This window comes from Lolium rigidum, chromosome 3 (genome assembly GCF_022539505.1).
Source record: "Lolium rigidum isolate FL_2022 chromosome 3, APGP_CSIRO_Lrig_0.1, whole genome shotgun sequence".
NCBI lineage: Eukaryota > Viridiplantae > Streptophyta > Magnoliopsida > Poales > Poaceae > Lolium > Lolium rigidum.
In genome coordinates this window covers 178,827,864-178,849,229 of record NC_061510.1, presented here as the reverse complement: position 1 = coordinate 178,849,229, position 21,366 = coordinate 178,827,864, and the positions used below count along the sequence as shown (strand labels likewise).

Here is a 21,366-nt window from a genome sequence, read left to right as displayed (position 1 = left end):
CGATGGTATCCTAATATGCCATAATCGAATCTTTCAAGGAAATCTTATCCATAACTTCGACGACCGTAACTAATTCCTTCCTTGGACTCCTGCCACAGTTAGCAGCTTGATGCCTGGACTCAAGGCACGGCATGTCGGCACACCCCTTGACGCTAGCAGCCACATGCACCTAGTCCGCTTCTCCTTCCTGGATTTGGTATCACCTTTGAGATTTGTATGTTTTCCCCAGAAACGTTTCTATCGCCTAAACCCTTGAATAAAGCTTGCTTTTGGTCAAAACTTAGGATCCAAAGACTCTATTAATGTTCAATGCTGAAGACGTCAAGAGAGGGTCATGATAACTTGACATGTAAGTGACCGGAAATGTAATGAATTTATTAATCATTTGCCCTGTTACAACCCGAGGGGTTCAGAACATATTTTGTAGAGGCCAAGTATCTGGGACAAAATTGTTACTTTGACACCTTTAAGGAACATAGTACAATACTACAATCACACTACGTTTTGACAATCATTACCAGATATGGAAGACTTGCATAGGTGTCTGTCTTGATGAGCAATATGGGGTATGAGAAACATGCATATGTGTATGTCTTGACAAGCATCATTGTATATAAGAAACTTTCATAGGTGTGCGTATTGAATATTTGATAAGTATTATTAATATAGCTGTATAGTTGCAGGGCCAAAAACGTGTGTATTTTTGTTGGGACCCGTCCTTATGAAGCAATAACTCCAAAAACCTGTAGTATATGCTTTCATAGATTATACCTCCCCCGTCCCATAATATAAGATGCCATTACAACCAATATACTCAGATATTGGTTGCAATAATATCTTATAATATGGGATGGATGGAGTACTAGAAACTTTAAAAAGATGAGTCTCAGCAATCAACAATGTTGCTTATCTCCCATTTTTTATGATAAAAATGCAAAACGAAATGCCTTCTTCTTCGTTGAACATTACAAAGATGCATATACTGGAACATACACGAAGCTCTAAGTTGCACCTCGACTAGCCTCATGAGATGTAAACTTTGCAGGACGATTGATGACAACGACAGGGAATTTCTCATCACCCAAAAGGCAGAATTATGTAAACCTCACCTTTATAGAAATCAGATGGCGAAGTTTGCTCAGCACCTTCATGCGGTGAATCGCGTAGGAACTATTGGCTGGTAGCTTGTTAACCCTGACCATCTCGGCATCAATAGCAGCTCCCCTATCCCCTTGCAGCGACTCACCCTGCTTGCTAGCAAAAGAATAAGAAAACTTAGCTTTTAATCACTGCGTCACAGAACAGTCCGATTAACCGAAAAATTAGATGCACAAAAAAACAAGGATCCGGAAATTAAAGGTCCGCAAGGCGCCATATAAGGTTTAATTTGACATGCGGGGAAGTCTCTCGCTCCAAGAAACCAATTCAAGAACGCAGCCACAGTGGGCAAGGAGATGGGTCAAGACTCGAGAGAATATAAAGAAGAAACATACCGAGGTAGACGGGGTGGTGATGGTAGGGGAGAAGGGCGTCGCGCTACCTCCTCCGTCCATGATTCGATGCTTCAGGTATCTTGGTTTAGGAGATACAGGAGGAGGGGAAAGACGGGAAGAAGAAAGAGGAGGCTCCAGGAGACTAGAGTCCGGACAGCCGCCTCTGGAAGAAGATCACGGCAAAGGGGGAAAAAGCACGCGCAGGCCGGTAGGGTATCTGCTGGGCTCCTCTTCTAGCGTTTGGCCCAATAGACTTAGGTCAGTTTTTTTTCCCTTTCTTCCGGTCACGTGCAACTTAGCCTTTTTTTTAACAAGGGGACGGTCCCGAAGGACCGAGATAACGCTGCGTTAATACCAAGCGGTGGCAGTACAAATTACAAGCAGGAACTCAGGAAATTGGAAAATTACAACTTGGTCCTGGAACTTAGCATAGAGGACCTCCAAACTAAAAGTGAGAACACAATCAGGTCCTTTGTCTTCTCCACCGCGCTTGCAAGATGGAATCGCCTGCCGGCCGTCGCCACCATCACCGGGGAACATGCCACTTGGGAGGGAGGCAAGTAGAAACTCCGACGCCGATCCATCGAAGAGGGGCCTCACCTTGAGGTTGGATAGACGCCACATCCTTGGCGTCACGATTTGCCGCCCATCAGCATAGATCGATGGCCTGCATAGTGCCATCGTAGGAGAGCTCATATCTGCAGCTAAAAGATAGCCCCGCCACCATCCAGATCCGGCACACTTCAAGTTGTTCTCCTCATCTCCCTCGCCACCAAGGCAGGCCAAGACGAAGAGCTCATCACCGAAATCACAAGACTGGAGATAGCCACACTTATTGGAGGAGCCCGTACCAGCAACCTCATCCTTCATCTTCCTCCATGGAAGCTTAACAGAAAAGGTAGAGGATGACTGTCCAGCGGCGTGCGAGACCACCAGAACAGCAAAGCTCCAAGATACGGCTTTATTGACGGAGATCCCTAGGATTTGCTCAACCTCCTGAGACCAGAAGATCATAGAGGGAAGAACAAGCCCCAGGCCGCACCGGAACCAGCCGAGGAACTCCGGCGACCTACTCCCAAACGTCATAAAGGACAAGCGAGAAACTACTTCTATCTACATCGGCGCAGCTCCATGTCCAGCTCCGACCGGCTAATCCGGTGGAGAGGGCATCGGAGAGGCCACGACCTCTGTAGAAACCTCTCGAGGTACTGTTCACCACTGAGAGAGCGAAGGGGAAAAAGACTCCTTTTTCCGTGCAACTTAGCCTGGCAGCTACCTATGAGTGACAGCGTGACTTAGTCTAGTTTTGGTACTCTCATGTCAGCATTTTCTCTTGGATTCGGTTGGAGAAACGAGATTGGTAGTTTAAATGTTGAGGAGGGTTGGCCTTAACGAAACTAGTTTAATTATAATTACCTCTAATCTGTCTAACCATTCATCGATTCGAGATAAGATCTACATGAAAAAGATGCACCTCGATGTTGTGATTCCATTTTCGTAATTGGTCCGTCGCTTCGTCAAGTGTTTCAAACTCGGTTCCGTGTTTCTATTGGAGTTATTTTTGGACGAGTTTTGTCAACTTTTCGTACACGGTCGACCATTTCAAATTTTCTTCGGGGAGTAGCTTCACCTCACAATTTCACACTACTTTCATGTTCAAATTTTTCGGTTTCGACCTTCGTAAACGAGTAGATATATTACTTCGTACAGTGTACTATGAAGAGATGTACTCGTATACGAATATCCAAATGGAAAACTATAAACACAAAAGTTGGGTGCGACAGTGAGATGAAGCTACTTTTCGATGAAATTTTGAAACGCGCGAATAGATGTGTAAATTTTAACTAAAATCGGCCAAAAAAGCATCAAAGGAAACACGAAATTGCCATTCAAATACTCAAGAAACCAAAAACTATTCATGAAAAATGATTCGTAACATCAATATGCACAATATATTTCAAACCGACCCACCGTTTTGTGGATCGGGGAGAATTAAAATGATATACATTAGTGGTAAGGTTATCTACACATGCTCGTATGCCTTTAGCCATGAAGGGTCCACTTTCGTGCTTGCCAACGCTTGGCTGCGGAGAAACAGCCAAACTGGGGCCAACTTTTGCCTGCATCTAGGCTGTTTTGAAAATCATGCTAATCAGGAAACCTTTTTCGTTGTGGCCTACTAAACGTTTGGTTTTTTCCCCAAGTGATGCGAGAAATGAATTTGTGAGCAACCAATCACACCCTTTTTTTATCAAGGCATCTTGTGTTCCATTGAATTCAAAGACTTGAGGTACAACACCATCTAAAAAAAAGTTGAAGTACAACACATGTAGCCTCACTCTGGAACATAGCAGAGAGACAGCTCACCCAGAACTTCTACACAAAATACCCTGAAAGAAAAAAAATGCAAAAAAACCTTCGAAGTTCTTCTGTGCACAGCCCACAGCCCACAGCCCACACCCATCATCTCCCACCTCCACCGTCGCCAGGGAGATGGAGGAACGAAACCACGTCCCAAGATCTGGAGGAGCGCCATCGGAGACCAGCTCCTTTGTGGACCTCAAATGGAGCCCGCCGCAAACGACGAGCACTTCTCCTCTGTGGAACATCGCCCGGGCACGAAACCCGCAGCCATCACCATATCTCAGCCGGGCCACCCCCCCCATCGACCAAATAGAGGAAAGATGAGCAAGCTGCCACCCATCAACCACTTCCCGAGCTCCGGATTCGCTGTCTTCTGGTCAACGCTGACGCGAAACGACGACACGAAATGCCGGCCACCTCCTATACAAAGCTCCCCGCCTGCCTCGGAAACGCCAGAGGAAGCCTCGTCGGGGAAGGAGCGGAGTGAGGAGCACAAAATCCCAAAGCGGTGCCACCACCGCCACCACGACAACGCCGCCTATGGAACAAAAGTGTGCACTCAGAACCTCAAGAGAGATCTAAGCACCGCACCACCGGGCAGCCTGGTCCATGGCCGACCAAAACCTATGAAAGAAGACTACCTAGTCTACCCCTATACAGAGCCACGCGGCGGATCCGCCGACCCCTACATCCCTAGCGAGCACGAGGCCCCCATACAAGAGGATTCAACGGAGCCGCTACCGGCAACTCGTTTGCCTTTCTGTTCACCCTTTTCCTGGAAGAAGAAACGGACAGAGCGAAAACGGTTCACGTAACAAAGGTGCGAGTAGAACATGATAACCAATCACATCCTTAGGACCAAAGAGAACCGCATACCCATTTCGTATGACGGAAACAACAACATTGGCATGTGCTACACAACAGAGAGCCCCGTGCATGCGCTACCGTGCGGCAGCGTCATTTTCCTCCTTTTCGCTTTTTTATCTAGTAACTACACTCTACACACTAGCGTGTGTCAAGGGTGTGTCACCGTCCTCGTCCCTCCATAACCAAAATCATGCAAGGTTAATTACGTACGTCTAAGAGCATCAACTCTTACCGAAGATGAGATCCGTAGATCAGAAGAGTCGGACCTCAAAATCAAATCAACAAACATAAAACCTGATAGAATGGCAGGAGATTCGTGGGACACACAAGTCCACGCGCCTTTCGCTGGTGCTAGATGCACCACCAGAGCAAGGATATGACATGAAGTACCTTATAATGACTTCAAGACGTAGCCATCTCACCATCTTGAAGAAGAAATAACCTAAACAAAGAACCCTAGAAGAATTTTACTTCATGATCGTTATAACACCCCGGCCACCTTACGGCCGAGCCTGTTACCCCGGCAGCTCTTTAGGATCTCTAGAATGGTCATAAACCAACACTAGGATTTTCTGTGCACTTTATCCTTACTCGTGCGAACCCGGAATCAACATCCCGATCGATCACCCTGACACCCTCAAATCGCTCCAGGTTAAGCATGCTTAACCTCAAAGTTCTTTGAAGGTGAGCTCCCAAAAAGAAGTTTTAACTTGTTGATAATTTGATATGAGTATCCTATCAATCCTATTAAGCTCTAGGCCATGGTGTCACAATCACCTCTCTCCTGCCTCACGTACCGGTTGCATGTGTGCAACCATTATTACACTAATGCATGTTTAGATTAACACGCGTCTGCTCGCCTCACTCTTCCATGCATGCACGTAGATGACATACGCGAGATTTTCTTAAAATTTTAAAACCTTCATCTCTTGAATTGCTACTCCGTTCAGAGTTCCGCTTTCACAGTTGGTTTTGTGGCATCAAAATATTTAAAATTAGACACCTTATTGACATGTTCTGACAAATTTTTTGTCAGCAATTGTCAAATTGTCAACACTTTGTTGCCAGCCGAATTGCCAAATTATAACAACTTAGTTCCCATATCACTCTCACTATTTGGGATCAATGCAAGGTTGTATAATACTTCTTTTAGTGGAAGAATATCTCCTCGTGGTTATTGAAAACGCTAGAAATACTCACTCCCTAGCTCTATCCAACATTGCAATGCCTAAAACCATATATAAATCATCGGGCAACTTTGAATTATTCTCTTGGAAACTGTTCATTGTTAATTTAGCAACCACACTATATATAAATGGAAACTAGTGCGATGAAAAAATATCATTGAAACATACGGACATGTGATCTAGTTTGGAAGTCGTTGCTGATATGAAGTCAGCGGTGAATACATATCGCTAATCCGATTAACGGTTTAGAAAATAAATCATTTTAAATATGCCCTATTTGCATTTAATGCAATGACATCAACGTTGATGTATGTGCTCTCCTCAAGGATGATTCCTGTTGTAGACTGTCGTATGTTAACGCTAACTGGGGTGCCCGTTAGATTAGCCGAACAATATTTTTAGATATAGCTACTTCAATATCTCTTGTAAAAAAACTCGTCCGGACCCTCCTTATGCGACATGGGTGCCATGCTTCATCCGGTCTTCGTGCTTGTCAAGTTAGATGTATGTTCTCATCTCTTCACGATTTTGGTTTCTTTTGTTACCGATTAATCTTGATGCGAGTATTAGCTAGGCCAGCCACCTGAAGAGAGGGAAGTAAGAAGGAAGGTGAAAATTTCTCTACGCTGAAGAAGAGACTATTGTAATTGCTTGACTTCAGGTTCACTAGGGTGCGCTACCGGTCATCCTGGAATTATTAGGATGGAGTAGTCATGCTCTAAACTCAGATGCTGCAGTTGGCTCGCTTCTCGAGATCAGGAGCATGCGAGGGATGATATCATACTTTTGTCCAAGAATAACATAGATTCTGGAGAACCAAACTGGAACCTAAAGAAAAAGTTTAGCTGCAAAACACAAAACAAGAATTTCCAGACACAAATAACCAGCTGAAGAGCCGTAGAGTCGATGCAATCCTATAAGAGAACTCTCTGGCTCCTGGCAACTCAAAACACTTCTTAGCCCATCACCACATGGAACTCCTTCGCGTCTTCTCGATGTTCTTGTATATAAGACATAGTCGGTCGATTTCCATGCGACGAACCAGTTGCAGATGTCTTTCAAGATAAGACCCATCCAAAATGCTTGTAGATTAGTCTGGCTTCAACTCCAGCAGGTGTTTGAGCCTTCTGGCAGCGGTGCTAGGAATTGATCCAACATGACCAATTTCTGGTCCTTATTATTTTCTAGCTCCGCAGGTACGATAGAGTATGATGCCATACCCGTTTCATATTCAACCAGGTTTTTTCTGTTAGGGCATCTCCGGCGCGACGCATTTTAGCGTCCGTGCGCGTCCGTTTGCGTCGGCCGAAATGATCGAAATCGACCACGCGTCCGTTTGCGTCGGGGGTGGCTCCACTGGCACGACGCATTCTTTGGCCGAATCATTTTTTTTAAACATGAAACATAATTTACATAGTTAAAATATGAAAAAAAAAACCATAACGCCTAGTGTTGCTCCTCGTCGCTGTCGAGCACGATGAGCTCCGGTATCGCCCACGGCGGCCGCGCGCGGGATACGATGCCATTGAAGGCGGTGCAGAAGCTCAACCGCCGCCCGCCAGTGCGCAGAACAGGCAGCTGCGCCATTGATGGTGAAGGCTGCAGCGCAGACGCGGAAGCGCTGACCGCCGAAGCGGTGCCCTCGATGCAGACTCGCTGCCAGGGGGGCCCGGTGGAGACGCGAGCGGACACTTTGAGCGTCCGCGCAGCATCCACGGAGACGCAAACCTGCCGCATATTTGCGGCAGGTTTGCGTGTCCGCAGAGACACAAACCTGCCGCAAATATGCGTCTCTGCGGACGGCCCGGTCACTTTGCGTCGCGCCGCTGGAGAGGGTGCCAGACGCATTTTCGGTCAAGATGGACGCAAACGGTCGCGCCGCTGGAGATGTCCTTATCTAAATGCTCCAAGGACAATATATGTTATAACAGTAAGTTGCTATCTTCTATTACAAAGCCACTTGCTCACTAGAAGCTTAGCTTTGAAAGTCATTAATAATTACATTTAGAACTTCATAAAAGCTAGCCCAGGGAAGCTGGATACAATGCATTTAAAGAACAAGTGTTTAAAAGGAGTGTGGACTTTTGAAGCCCGAGCTCCATATAGATCGTTTTTTTGAAAAATTCAAAAACCTAGTTTTAAAGTCCCAAAAAATATGCAAAAAAATCTGGATGTAGCCAGAGATGTATCCTACAAGTGTGTAAAATCTCAATAATGAAATACTACACACAAATGACAAAAGTACAAATCTTGGTATAGTGAAAGGTACACAGTTTCAAACTCGCAAATATTTGTCAAAACTTGTCATTTTTGAGTATCCCAACGTATGAAGTGCATATCTAGATTTTCTTATTCAGATTTTTTTGAAACATGTAAATATTGTTTTTGTTTTTTGTAAAAAATAATGAGCTAGGTGGAGCTTGAGCTCTAAAGAAAGTTTCCATGTTTAAGAGTTTCTATCTTTATTACAAAGGCTGCACTCAAGAGATTTCGGAATCATAACTTTATTTTGAGAGAATAGCCAAAAGAAGATTTGAACTCTAGGTGAAATTTTCAGTTTCCGCATAGAAGTCAAAGAAAACAGGCAGTTAAGCTCATCGTTGTCTTCAAATTCAGTATTGACAGGGATGAACTTTGTGTTCATAATCTACTCTTGTTTTGCATGTTAAGCTACCAAATAAAAGCATTGAGAACGATCACATGCACTTGTCAGCTCTGCACTACAATCAACTCTTTTCTCTCCCTTCAAGATGCATCCGATTTCAGGTAAAAAAAAGATGCATCCGATTTTAATCTAGCGTTGGGCCAGTCCGCTGGTAATTTCTTGTTGGTTATGCCTGTAGAACAACTGTCTGCGCCGAGCTCTCGTCCATGGCCATACTAATTCACTGTTACAAGATTCAGCAAAGATGATGACTGCACCATATGGCAACGCAAGCTCTGCTCTTCAATCTGAGTGTCAAGTAATAAGGCAGAACAACCGCAGTCAAGACGTTATTAGTTAAGAACCTGTGCACAAGACCAGATAGTATTTCTGGTGAAAGAAAAGCCAAAACTACCTGTAGTGCAGAGACCCGTCCAAGCAGGTCGAGGCAGTCCTGTAACAGAGCTTGCTCCTCACGAGCCACATGCACCAGCTCCGAGACTAGCACTGCCGTATCTTTAGCCTAGCATATGCATGTATAATGGAGAAATTCCTAGTCAGGCGTCGGTGAAAACTACAGAGATGGGTTGACGAGCTTTGAGCTTGTTTTTTCGCGAAATGATTTACCACGGGGCTAAACGAGCGAACTGATATCCTGGCCGTCATTGCGAGCTCGAACATTTGCTCCAGTATGGATGCCATCGCCGGTAGGGACACCTATATATGAGGAAAAAAGTTCAGTGATGTTAGATGCGTGCTGCAACTTACAACTATATACCTTCGGTGCAATCATATATAAAAATATATTTTGTACTTTTGTGGAAGTATTTTCTGGAACCCTTTCACTTGGCTAGGAATATGAAGTCGAGCTATTTCAGAGAGCATACCTTTGCTCCGTTGGTAAGAGGAATCCTGCAAACTGCAGCCTTAGCGCAATCCAGTGTGGAGTTCAGAGCCAGGGTGTGCTTGCTCTCCATCTGCCCCCAGATATCCAGACCCCTCATCTGTAGAGATGTTCATCATCGATCGGTGCATATTCTTGTAGATACCCTATTAAATATTTGCAGTGAAAACTTATAAGGTCAAGGACATCGGATTAAGTATACTACCTGAGAAGAGAGTATGTTGGTGAGTTTAATCTTGAGATTCTCCTTATCGAGCTGCACTTGCTTCCTCGCTACTTTCCCTCTCAGCTCTGAAATACTGGCCCATGCACCCATCAACTGAACCTCGGCGATAGCACGCTTGTTCTTGGACGCAGCGTCCGCCTTGGCGTTCAACAAGCGCCACTGCAGAAACCGGCAGTGCATCATCCTCATCTGATGCCCGGCCTCCCCAATTCCTCCGTTGCCGCGTGACACCGGCAATGCGTTGGCGAGGGTGGTGGTGGCAATGGATGAATCTGTGTCCATCGTCTTCCGTCGGTTGAAGAGATGGCCCCATCCCATGCTCAACAGGCTCTTCTTCCCCTTTGATTCCTGCACGGTCGCTAGTGTCTTCACGGGTGAGCTGCTTCGCCGCCCAGGCGAGAGAGCCCACTGCGTGTTGCTCGACCCGAGCAGCCGGACCGAGCTCGCACGGGCAATCAACGGCGAGGGCGGCTTGGGGATCGTCGACCTTGCACTGGATCCCCTGGAGGCGTCGCTGCACTCCGATCCGGAGCTGGGGACATCGGCGCGGGTGTCCATCGAGGAGCCGACGAGCCTGCGGAGGTCGGACGGTACGATGCGACCCGGGGTGAGCGTGACGCTGGCAGGCTTGGAGGACGGCAGGAAGCGCATGGAGCGCCCGAACGCGTGACCGCCCTTACCGGAAGACCTGCCGATCTTCCTTTCCTCGGCGTCGGCGTCCGCGAAGCGTGGGAGCTCGGTGCAGCTGCGCTGTCGAAAGAGCGACTGGGGCGACGGCGCCACGGCGTGGGCGCTGTCCATGGCCTCGTTCGTCAGGTGGTCGGCAAGGGTGGCAACCGAGGGCGACGACAGTGACGGTGACGGGCTGGGAAATGGCGACGGCGACGGCTTCTTGCTGCTGATCTTGCTGTCGGAGGAAGAAGGCCAAATGCTGCGACCGCCGGTGGCGCCTCCAGGGGCCGGGTCGGAACGGGAGACGGAGCGACGGGAGCTATGGCGCAAGGGTGAGAGCGCCGCGACAGGGAGGATAGACCGGCCTGCTGACAGGTCCGTGCCGGATGAGGGGGAGGAAGACCACCGTCTGGACGACGACATGGCTCGATCAAGCGCCGTGCGCGTGCTCTTCCTTACGGCGTTTGCTTGCTAGTGCCGGTGCGGATTGAGGACAGCGACTATATATCCGAGTTCGTGTTGGAGATGGCTGATGCATATGTAGGTATGCATACGAACAATATTGGCGTAGAGCTGCCGGCCGGCACAAAGCGATCGATGAAGAGCGAACGAGTCCGCGAGGTTAATCTGCCGCCGTGCAGGACAGCGTAGGATGCGCGAGAGACAAATGGAAGAGGCTGTACGACTTCGTTAATCCAAATACTGTGTGACGTACACGAATGGCCAAGTGTAGGAGGAAATCACACTCTGCACCCGTCGTCTTCTGCTAAGCAAAATCCCGAGCCGTCTTTACCAAGGTTTTGCGTATCGGTAGGAAAAAGAATGATGCCGGGATTTCCGGTAATCCCGCTTACAAGAGAAAACCGGTCTAATACCGGGCGAAATTCTTAAATAAAATTTTAATTTATAAATTAAAAGATATCTTAACATTTCAAATAGTATAATATTTGGAGGGAGAGAAATTAAGCGCGATTTTTTCACACAAATGAGTTGGGACACGAGGTTATAGAGGACGGGGAATACATGGGGTTTAGGTCATACTAACTAGCCAGCCAAAATGCAAACGAAATTCAGATGGACTGATTTTTTGCACGATAAACCCGTTTACTCAAGGAGGCTGGGAATTCTAGTTACCGACTGGTAACCATGGTATTTCACTAGGTAACCAAATCATGGTCCTGACACCATCTTCCCAAAGAGCGTATTGCTTTTCATAAGTTCCTTTATGTCCATAGTTTTACGGAGGGACTCCATCGAACCAAGATTGTGGGCAAACCAAGTTATATAGGCTTATACGATAATTGACACAAAGTAGTTGAAGAACGATCTAAAGTGAAAAAATAGAAGACGGTTCATTGGTGTTTTCATTTATTTGATTCGTAGGAAAACCGTACTATCAAGAGAAGTTTCACGTAGAAAGATATGAGTGGAATCAAATAACCTACACAAAACACATATTGCACCAACTAAGTCTTTCTTCTTTTGTTGCCAGAGAGACCCTCTAAATTCTAGTTGTTGGAGTATTTTGTTTCCCTAGGCCGGAACTTCCGATGGTCTGCACCCTGAACATTTGACCAATCCGTTTCTTCCCCAAGAGGAGGATGCCTTCTTATTTCTCTCATCCATTATTGTCAAAGCTTTCTACATCTCTCACCATCGCTACCCAAACTTGTTGATCTTCTACATCTAGGTCAGAATTTCGAGATCCATTGTTTAACCAAAGGAAATTTGATTCCCACTGCTATCTCTTGTGGATCTCGTTGCTATTGGGTGTATGAGCATCTGATAATCCTCAAGTATAGGGAATCACCGTAGTACAGTTCGATTAGTATTTGAGTGTCGAACCCACGAGAAGCTAGAGGCAAACTATCCATTCTCTAAATCACTATAGCCTACTTATATGGCCTTTCGGCAAAGCAATGAATTAGAGTGTGGAAGACACTTTTACTTCTAACTAGAAACTGTTAAGTGCTGAAAGTATATACAAAAAGTAAAATTAGCTAGAGCAAGTAAAGTAAAAGCAAGTAAAGTAAAAGTGGGTAAGTGAAAGCGGGTAACTCAAGGGAGCACGTGTTCCAGAGAATTGTTATTTCATTCGTTTGGTTGTCACAATTAGTGAATCACAAATCCTACATAGCCATATGCATGAGTTCTTTAAGATATGTGCATCCGTGATACCTTCGATCTGGATGATGAATTGTAGTATTGTAATCTTTTTTCTAAAAGACCTAAGTTTAATCGAACCTTGGGAATGCTAAAGTGGTGTAAACGTCTACAATACTTGCTAGTTGATTTATCTTACGTTTAACGGACCTTTCCAGTTTACTTTGTTTGGTGTTGTGTTCAATGGATTAAAATAGGTGAGGGTCAAGGATTCTCCTGTAGCTATGCATACATATAGAAATGAAGTCAAGTGTATAGTAAATAAAATAGTGATAACAGATTTGTGAGTAGCACATCTCTAAATACTATTGCCCCTAAAACCAGAAATGACAAGAGTCCGTTGATCCAACTATTGTCCTCACAACCGCGGGTAACAATAGTTATTAAGTAATTAAATACAGACAAAAAACATTAAGATAGATGATTGTGCCGTTGATCCCAAACGAATTACTAAACATGTACCGTTACTTTCTCCTTTCTATCACTGATGTTTCGCGATAGCATATCGTTCTCCCCTTGATCGATCCAAGAGACATGGGTACCTGCAGGTCCTCGAGTCGAGGCAAAGAGATAAGGATACAAGATTGCAAAGCTCCTATTCAATTTCTACACAAACTCAAAAGATTAGATGGTATAAACGCTATGAGGATTCACCCCTACTCGCAGTCCGTGAGGACTACTCACACATGATATCAATATCAAAGATAGAAATCATTGTTGCAAATACTTGGATTGAAATCACAATATTCTTACAATGATCACTAATTCTCAATCTCTATTACAATGGTGATGGTTGTGGCTATGGAGGAGATTGGAGATGAAATGGATGAACAATGGTGGTGGATCTCCTTCGGTGTGGTGTAGATGGATCTGATGGATAGTGGCTCTGTTTGGCGACGAATGGCTCTCTTTTTCTACTGACTTCCTTCACTAAACTTATAGGGTTTGACCTCGGGAATGCTGCAGCGCACAGTACAGGCGAACGGTACGGACGGGCCTTGCCCGTACCGGTGTCCGCTAAACCTTCTGGAACCGACTTTGACCCTCTGGTTGACTTTGCTGCACTTGTGACGAAATTTTCTTCAGTAATTACAGGTCAATTTGCCATTAAGACTTGATTTCCTACACACCATATAAAGAGAGAAATGATTGCACATCTTTGCAATAATTAGTTATCAGTGACACATTTAGAGAGAAGTTTAGTCAATTTGTTGACTTAGCAAAGGGTTTAAACATGAAAAAATGGTTTATTTCACAACCATCAACCTCTCCAAGCTTAGCCTTGATCGTCATCGAGCAAGAAACAAAGAATCATAAGGATCTAGGCGTTTAAACCAAAAGAACGAGAAAGTAAATTCACTTACAAGTTGTAACCTTATGAGTCCAGCACTTCTTCCATTCGAAAGCTTAGCATAGTTAGAGAAGTGTCAAGAATATAATATGAATATATGTAACTCGATACAATCACAGTAAAGATTTATGAGCATGAATAACTAGTTGTGTAAGCAAGGCATATGTTTTTTTTGCGTGATTGACCAATGATCATTTGATTTGGTACAATAGCGGTGCTAGAGTAATGTTTTGATTTTGTTGTTTATTTTCATAACACCTTTGAGCGTGCTAATTTCCTCAACATTCTGCACCTTGCATCATCGCAACCGTTTGGCCTTTTTGTTATTGAACCAGTGTAGCAACTTATTTCAAGAAAGGGAGCACAAAGTTAACAGAATGTTTGTGATTTGTGAATGCTACTTCTATTTGCCTGCGCTGAACGAACGCTTGCAATTGCCCTGATATCTTCTGAATGTCTTGATGTGCAGCAATGTGCCAATATTGCGCAGTTAGTTCAAGTACAGGCATGTATGTGTGCACGATGTTTATAAAAAAAACTGATTATGCCCCTCCCTACAATTACAGCTGGGCATCTGCAGGGGAGCAGGTTCAGGATGTGCACCGCACAGGGCCTCCAAAATAGGAGGGCCTCCAATTTTGTGTTAATTAGTAGTAGTACTTAGTGATCATAATGGCAGGTTTAATTGGTCCTACTAAATTCATTGACCCACAGCCCTCAACTCACGCGTGGGAATTGGCCACAGATTAGCACCACAGCCCCCAACCCATGCACGTCTCCCATCTCTCTCTTCTTCAAGAACGAGCAGTTCTCTCTTCCATCGCCGATTTGATTCCATCCTGGCTTTCCCGAATAAATCTGCTGATGCAATGACACGTCCATTGCAGGCTGCATTCTCAATACGCTATCTAATTATTTGGTGTTCTCTTCTCAATTTCCCATCTATAAATCTCTTTTTTCAGTGCTCCGCTTCTTCCGATATAGCGACCCCCTTGCTGTTTCCACAACTGCAATCTGGTGCATCAATTCGCGTTGGATACCTGGCCAAAACTAATTAAAGATTTTTATCTCAAGAAATACTAGAACGATGTCATGTTTCTGCTAAATAATGAAGTGTTTATGAATTTTGAAATTGCTTTCCCATAAGATCTTATTCATGAAAAAAATCGTACCACCAACCTAATAATAAATATACAATATACAAAACTGTGTTTTTCTAATTGCCAATGGTTATGTTAAGGACCTAATTTTTTTATTCGCACCGGGCCCCCGTTTTCTCAGGTACGGCCCCTGCTGCAGCTGGCCAGCCCTCCTCCATACCTGTCCACCCGTGTCATCTCAAGCAGAAGGTCCAAGTATCTGAAGGGTGTCAACTTTGCTTCAGGAGGCGCATGAGTGTCAAGTCGAACAAACAAGGTAAAAATGGAGATGATGGAGTACGGCATAAACAAGTCGCCAAATTTTACTAGAACTAGATAATTTCCCGCGCGTTGTTGCGGCATATTTAGTTAAAATAACTATAGAAGAAATATGTGTATGCTGTAAAAACTACATAGAGATTCATCTGCTACTTCTTAAAATGGCATGATATTCGTGTCATCAGTACAAATGAGTAATTTGCACCAAATTTGTCATGAAGGAACATCTTACAAACAAATATATTTAATTTTGTTCAATAAAATTAGTGACAAATAAGCTTCATTTGTTTGGATAATTGTTACAATTGACAGGGAGAGATATCGTAGGTAGTTAAAGCCCGTAACATAGCAACCACCAATGACTATAGTGGTGTCGTAAAAATGTCATTCCTGCCATGTGCTACTTCAGTATCAAGTCTTATTATTAGGAATAACAACTCATAGCAATTAAGGATATGCTAATCTTCTGAAAATATATGTTCAAAGATGCTTTCGCTACATATGATCAATAACAGTTGTGAGACAACAAAGCATTGTTCCAATGATAATCGACATTGGGCAGGAAAATATCAATGCATGTTGTTGATCCTTTTTGAAATTAATAAATCACAAATGACCAATAATACATGGATGCTTGGAAGAAGTGCATCCAATTGAATAGAAAAATGGAGGAAGTGCATAGTAAATGAATACCAAATTAAAATATAGCCTAAGTACAAAATACATCCCGTGGAGGAGAGCATGGTTCAGCTTGCAAACTCTTTCATTTGTACTGCATGTTGAGATGAGCGACCTGGGCATAACGTGAGTGTGATTCTCTTATGAAGGACTATAGGGCTCACCTTGTGTGATGTAGGATAAAAACACATAGAGAAAAGTGATGCAATTATGCAAATCTGAATAACTGTCAGTAGCAAGTATTATTATGAGCAATTGATCCAGACATGCAAGGAACCGAGAGATAACACACACATCCAAACCAAATTTCATGAGAATATGGCAGTGATTAGCTGGACTCAGAATACACGAACATAGTTCTGGCTAGAGCTGATGGTTACCTAGCTTTCCATGGCGAGATGTGCTCCACGTTCCTATGCGGAAAGGAAAAATTTGGAAGTGAGAAGAAGTGATGAGAGAAAATAAAATGGAATCTGGCCGAAGCTGATGGCTACCTAGCTTGCCGTCGAGTACCTGGTCCATGTTGCTCTCTCTTGAAAAGGAAAAATGTGAATGTGAGAAGAAGCGATGAGAGAGAATAAAATGGAAGGTAGCTAGAGTGCACAATGAAATGTGAGAATATGTTGGATTGGATGTAATAAACACCACTACCGTGTTAGGCTTAGTTTGGTAGCAAAGTATTTTTGAAGTATTCTAAAAATACCGCAGCTTTCAAAAATACTTTAGTTTTTAATAATTTGAGGTGTTTGGCTACAAGACAAAATTGCAGTTTCAATACTTCAGTATTCACAAAACTGTAGTATTTTCTCAGTATTAAAAAATTAAGTCCGAACCTCTTTTTTTGAAAATGAGATTTGGGAGAAAAAATAACTTCTCCACCTTGCTGCTGCTAGCTGCTCTTATGCTATCGCTGAAACTTAAGAAACGTAGATTATTAAAATGCTAGCTTGCTGAACGGCATTTGAATATTCTCTCCAACATGGTATAAAGAAAAAACAATTGATGGACTATGCGGCAGTTGCCCGACGCTAAAGAACAATGAGGATAAATCTCACAACGCTAACCTTCTAGAAGAAATGAAAATCATGCTTAATAATTTTGAAGCTTGGAAAGTGGACCAAGTGAGGCGCTTAAAGATGCTTGGAGGGAGAATCATGCACATTGCTTCACAAATTAGCAGTAACCAAACAGGTACAAAGTATTCACAATACTTCAGAATACTGCAAAATGTCAAAACTGAAGTATCTACTACCTACACGATAAAATACTTTAGTATTCGAATACTTCTGTTTTTAAAATACTATGCTACCAAACTAAGCCTTAGTCTATTAGCTAGTGGGGCTTGCCGTTACTAATAGAAATAATCTGGTGGCTAGTCTATTAGCTAGTGGGGTTACCGTTAGCTAATGGGCAACTGTATGTAGGAATTTCGTTTGAAGGAAACATAAAGTTTAAATTTTAGAAAGCACAAATAACATATACCTATACTTGGGCGCGCATGTGTGCAGTGCAGAAGGGGTAAAACGGATTGTTCGGCAGCCAAGACGTCCTACACCTGAGGACGTAAAGAATGACCTACAGTTAAGCCATGTGAAACTAAAACTCAGAGATTACCTGAGAAAGAAATCAAGGTATTTAGGTGGCTGTGTAACATGGAAGGATTTGGATGAACAATGCAGCTGGTTGTATAGTTTTTTCAGTTAACGCAGGATATTACCAACAATACTGTTGAGATGAAATACAGATGCAGACGTCCAATTGATTGATGACCTGAGGAAACATGGAGCATAGAGAGAATGGGAGGGGGTTGCTCACCAGTGGTAGCAACGGTATGAGCGAGTTGGAAGAACCCGGCTGTACCGGAGGTTGATGATAGCGAAGGCGGGGGAGGTGGAGCAGAGATTTTAAAGGGGGCGAACTATGCGGAAACTGGTCGGATTCCTCCATACGTTTCCGATTCCAACGGAGATCGTGGGAAGAGTAAGTATGAGTGCCGTCACAGGGTTGATTGGGAAGAGGAAACGGAAATCTTCAATGGGGAATCGATGCGGACACAGAAGGTCCTGGTTCTGTCGAGAAGACAAACAGTGATCACGTTTTTTTTCTAAAAAGAAAATGCAGAGACAAAGACAGGGTTGTTTGTGGGCTTATGGGAATGGGCTGCTTTCGGGTTTGTGTAAAGATGAAAGACTGGGCTTTATCCGGCTTATGTGAATGGCCTTCTTTCTTTTCCTTTCTATTTTGACGAAACAAATAAACTGATTGTGGTATAACAGACAGAGGAAATTTAGATAGTTCTGAAACTCTCTCAAAAAAAAAAGTTCTGAAACGGATGGAAAAAGTGAGAGTATATGACGTGGACTGCCTACATGTTGAGAGAAATCAATCTAGTGGGTTGCCGCTATTTAGATACTAGATAATACCCCGCGCGTTGCGGCGGAGTTTGTAGCAAAAAATAAGATTTAGAAAAAAATCTTACTCTCCTTGAGAAAAAATTGATGCATACATGTCTAAATATGACTACTTTACAAATGTAGAATCGTACTACGCTACCACTTCGTGTTCAGATTTTTTTTAGATGCCTAATATGATTTTGATTGACCAAATACCTATTCAAAATTAATGTTATGCCGTGATACTACGGTATCTAAGCCCGCATATAGGGAATAAAATCAAATGTTGATCAATCTTCAGAAATGCGAGCAATACTAAAATCATTTTTCAATGTACATTTAATTTCCCAAGCAGCATGGAAATGAAATAATCCGGTAAGTAATCAGGAAACCAACCATACATAGTTTCAGACTAACTCAATTGTTCCTGCTAAACCTAAGTGGGCATCTTTTTTTTTGAACATGAAAAAAGGGCATCTGTGCGCCGGAGTTTGTGGGCTGAAAATTTATGTGCTTTCTCCCTTTCTTCTACCTCTGTCCGTAAGCTGAGTGAGAGAAGAGCTAGCTAGTGCTAGCGCCTACACCAATCACATATTCTGGGACTTCGTACATCCCACGAAGACGACCGCGCAGAAACTCGCGGCAATTTCCTTTGACGGGTCATCGCCGTTCGTTATCCCCAGAAATGTTCGTCAGCTAGCTATGTGACGCCGCCATCTAAGGCAAAGCGTGTACAAAGCTGTGCCGATATAAAATAGCTGTGAAAAAGGAACCCTGCTTGCTTCCGTGCTCCTCCTTAACGAGGGGTTATGTTGATTTTTTCCCCTATCTTAGATCAGCCAAAATCCATATCCAATGTATAGCCTATATACAGTATCTATACGCCATGTTAAAAAAGGGGAGTGCTCCGGTGTCCCCCCCTCTCAAAACTTTGGTTGGTATGAATGGCTAGGATTTACTGATACCCCTTTGTAGGCTAAGATAAAAAAAGCCCAGATAACCCCCAGATGTTTTTATATTTTGGACACAATATCCCCTCAAATTATAACTAACATATTTGGCCTCTCAACTTTCCAAAATGATGTAATTCATCCCTGACTTTGATTAGCAGTTTTGAACAGCGAAATTTTCTAACGTGACCAAGGGAGGTGTTCCAGATAACGTCATGGAGCTTCTCTACCGCATCATCCATGGTAGCAAGTCCACGAGGACCCTAAGAAAGAAGGCTTGCCGCGATGCAGCCACCAGCGACGGCCGACTGCGTAGCTCCAAACCTCAAGCGGCAGTTCCCATGTCCTCGTCTGCCATTTCCATGGCACTCCTCAGCTGTTCCCCATGGCATCAACGCTTCTGCTCCAGCTAACATCTTGAGCATGACTACACATCGACCAATTTGGAGCATGATTACACAACGACACTGCAAATAGCTTCAATAGCAGTGCGACAGAAGCCTAGTTGCACTGGCATGCTGCCACCGGCCCGCTCTTAGAGCATCTCCTGCACGTCCCCCAAACTGTTCCCCAAACGGCGCCAAATTGAGTGTTTGGGGGACATATTTTGTTCGTGCCACGTTTGGGGGATGTTGCTCCCCAACCGCGTTCCCCAAACACCCACCCCAAATAAATATTAGTGCACGAAAATAAATATTTTCATTCAAATTTGGTTATATATTACAAAGTTTGAATGAAAACGGCTAGATTTCATCTAAATCCTAGCCTACTGATCGTCCGACGGTGCGTTCGACGGCCCTGCCCATCTTCGCCTTCCCTCCGCCGCAGCTCATGCTGCGCGCGCCGCCTCTCCACGTGTAGGGCGGTGAGCACAACGCCGCTGCTCCAGCACCGTGTTGACGCCTGCCCTCTCCTGTTGCGCCGCCTGGAGGGAGAGCTCGACGGCACGGTGAAGCTGCGCCTCTTAGCAGGCACGGGTATCGTCCTGGAGCTTCTTCTCCGACTCGAAGGACTCGGCGAGCGCTTGTTGCTAATCCACCGCCTCATCCGGGTGCGGCCCATCGTCCTCGGACCACTCGAAGTCGTCGTCGTCGTCCTACTGCTCCGCCTCCTGCTCCTCCGCCTCGTCCTCGTCCTCCTCCTCCATTCGCCTCCAGTTGCGCCGCCAACGCATCCTCCCGTGCCCCCAGGCCGCCTCCGTTGCTGCCAGTGCCGCCTCCTGCTGCTGACGCTCCTCCGCCGCCTGCTGCTGCTGATGCTCCATCGCCTCCCGCCGCCACTGCTCGATCGCGTCGCGCCGTTGACGGTACTGCACACCCCGCTCCATGCGCTGGCGCCGCCGCTCCGCACACCACCGCTCGGCCAGCTCATCCGTCTGGCGGCACCGCGCCTCTTCCGCGGTGGCGGCGTCGAACGCCGCAATGGTGTCCGCCAGTGCTGCCTCCTCCCACACCGCGTTCTCCTTAACTAAGGGGTCTCCCGCTGCTGACGCTGCCGTCGCCTCACGCTGCTGACGCTTCCGCTGCTCGATTGCCTCCCTCCGATGCCGCCGCTCTGCACGCCAAAGCTCCGCTCGACACCGCCGTGACTCTTCCTCCGTGGTAGCGTCGATGCCAAACTGCGAATTCGGTAGTGGAGGTGGTGGTGGAGGAGACGGCGGTGGAGGGAAATGGTCGGCGCCGGGGCGGTTCATCATTGCGCAGTGGTGTTCGAGCAACGAGGGTTGTGCTTGTGGCGGAGAAAGGGATGCCGGCGGCTGTGGTGGCTGCCATTGAGCCGGGGGGCCCTTTTATGTACGTCAGCGTCGGAAAGAAACCGCGGGAAGAGGCCAGAAGCGGCGGGAAGAAATGCGCGGGAACGCGTGGTGGCATGCGAACGCGGCGACACGTGGAAGTTGCGCAGCACCGACGAGACATCTCGTCTGCCCCTTCATCGCCATTAAGGCAAAGCTGCGACGCTTCGGTCATGTGTCAGTGCGCGCCAATAACTTCCGTTGGCTCGGGCCGCCGGACAACATATCGGGCCGCGCCGGACAAAAAACGGCTTTGGGGAACGC

General features: G+C 45.2%; 1 long non-coding RNA gene across 1 annotated transcript; it reads right to left on the bottom strand.

Moving 5' to 3' along the window:
- Positions 1-15,138: 15,138 nt before the first annotated feature.
- Positions 15,139-18,229, bottom strand: LOC124698726. Its single transcript, XR_007001079.1, has 3 exons — positions 17,450-18,229; positions 16,462-16,499; positions 15,139-16,380 (listed from the first exon to the last, which is right to left on the bottom strand). It is a non-coding gene; the product is annotated as an uncharacterized LOC124698726 (long non-coding RNA).
- Between the last annotated feature and the right edge of the window lie 3,137 nt (positions 18,230-21,366).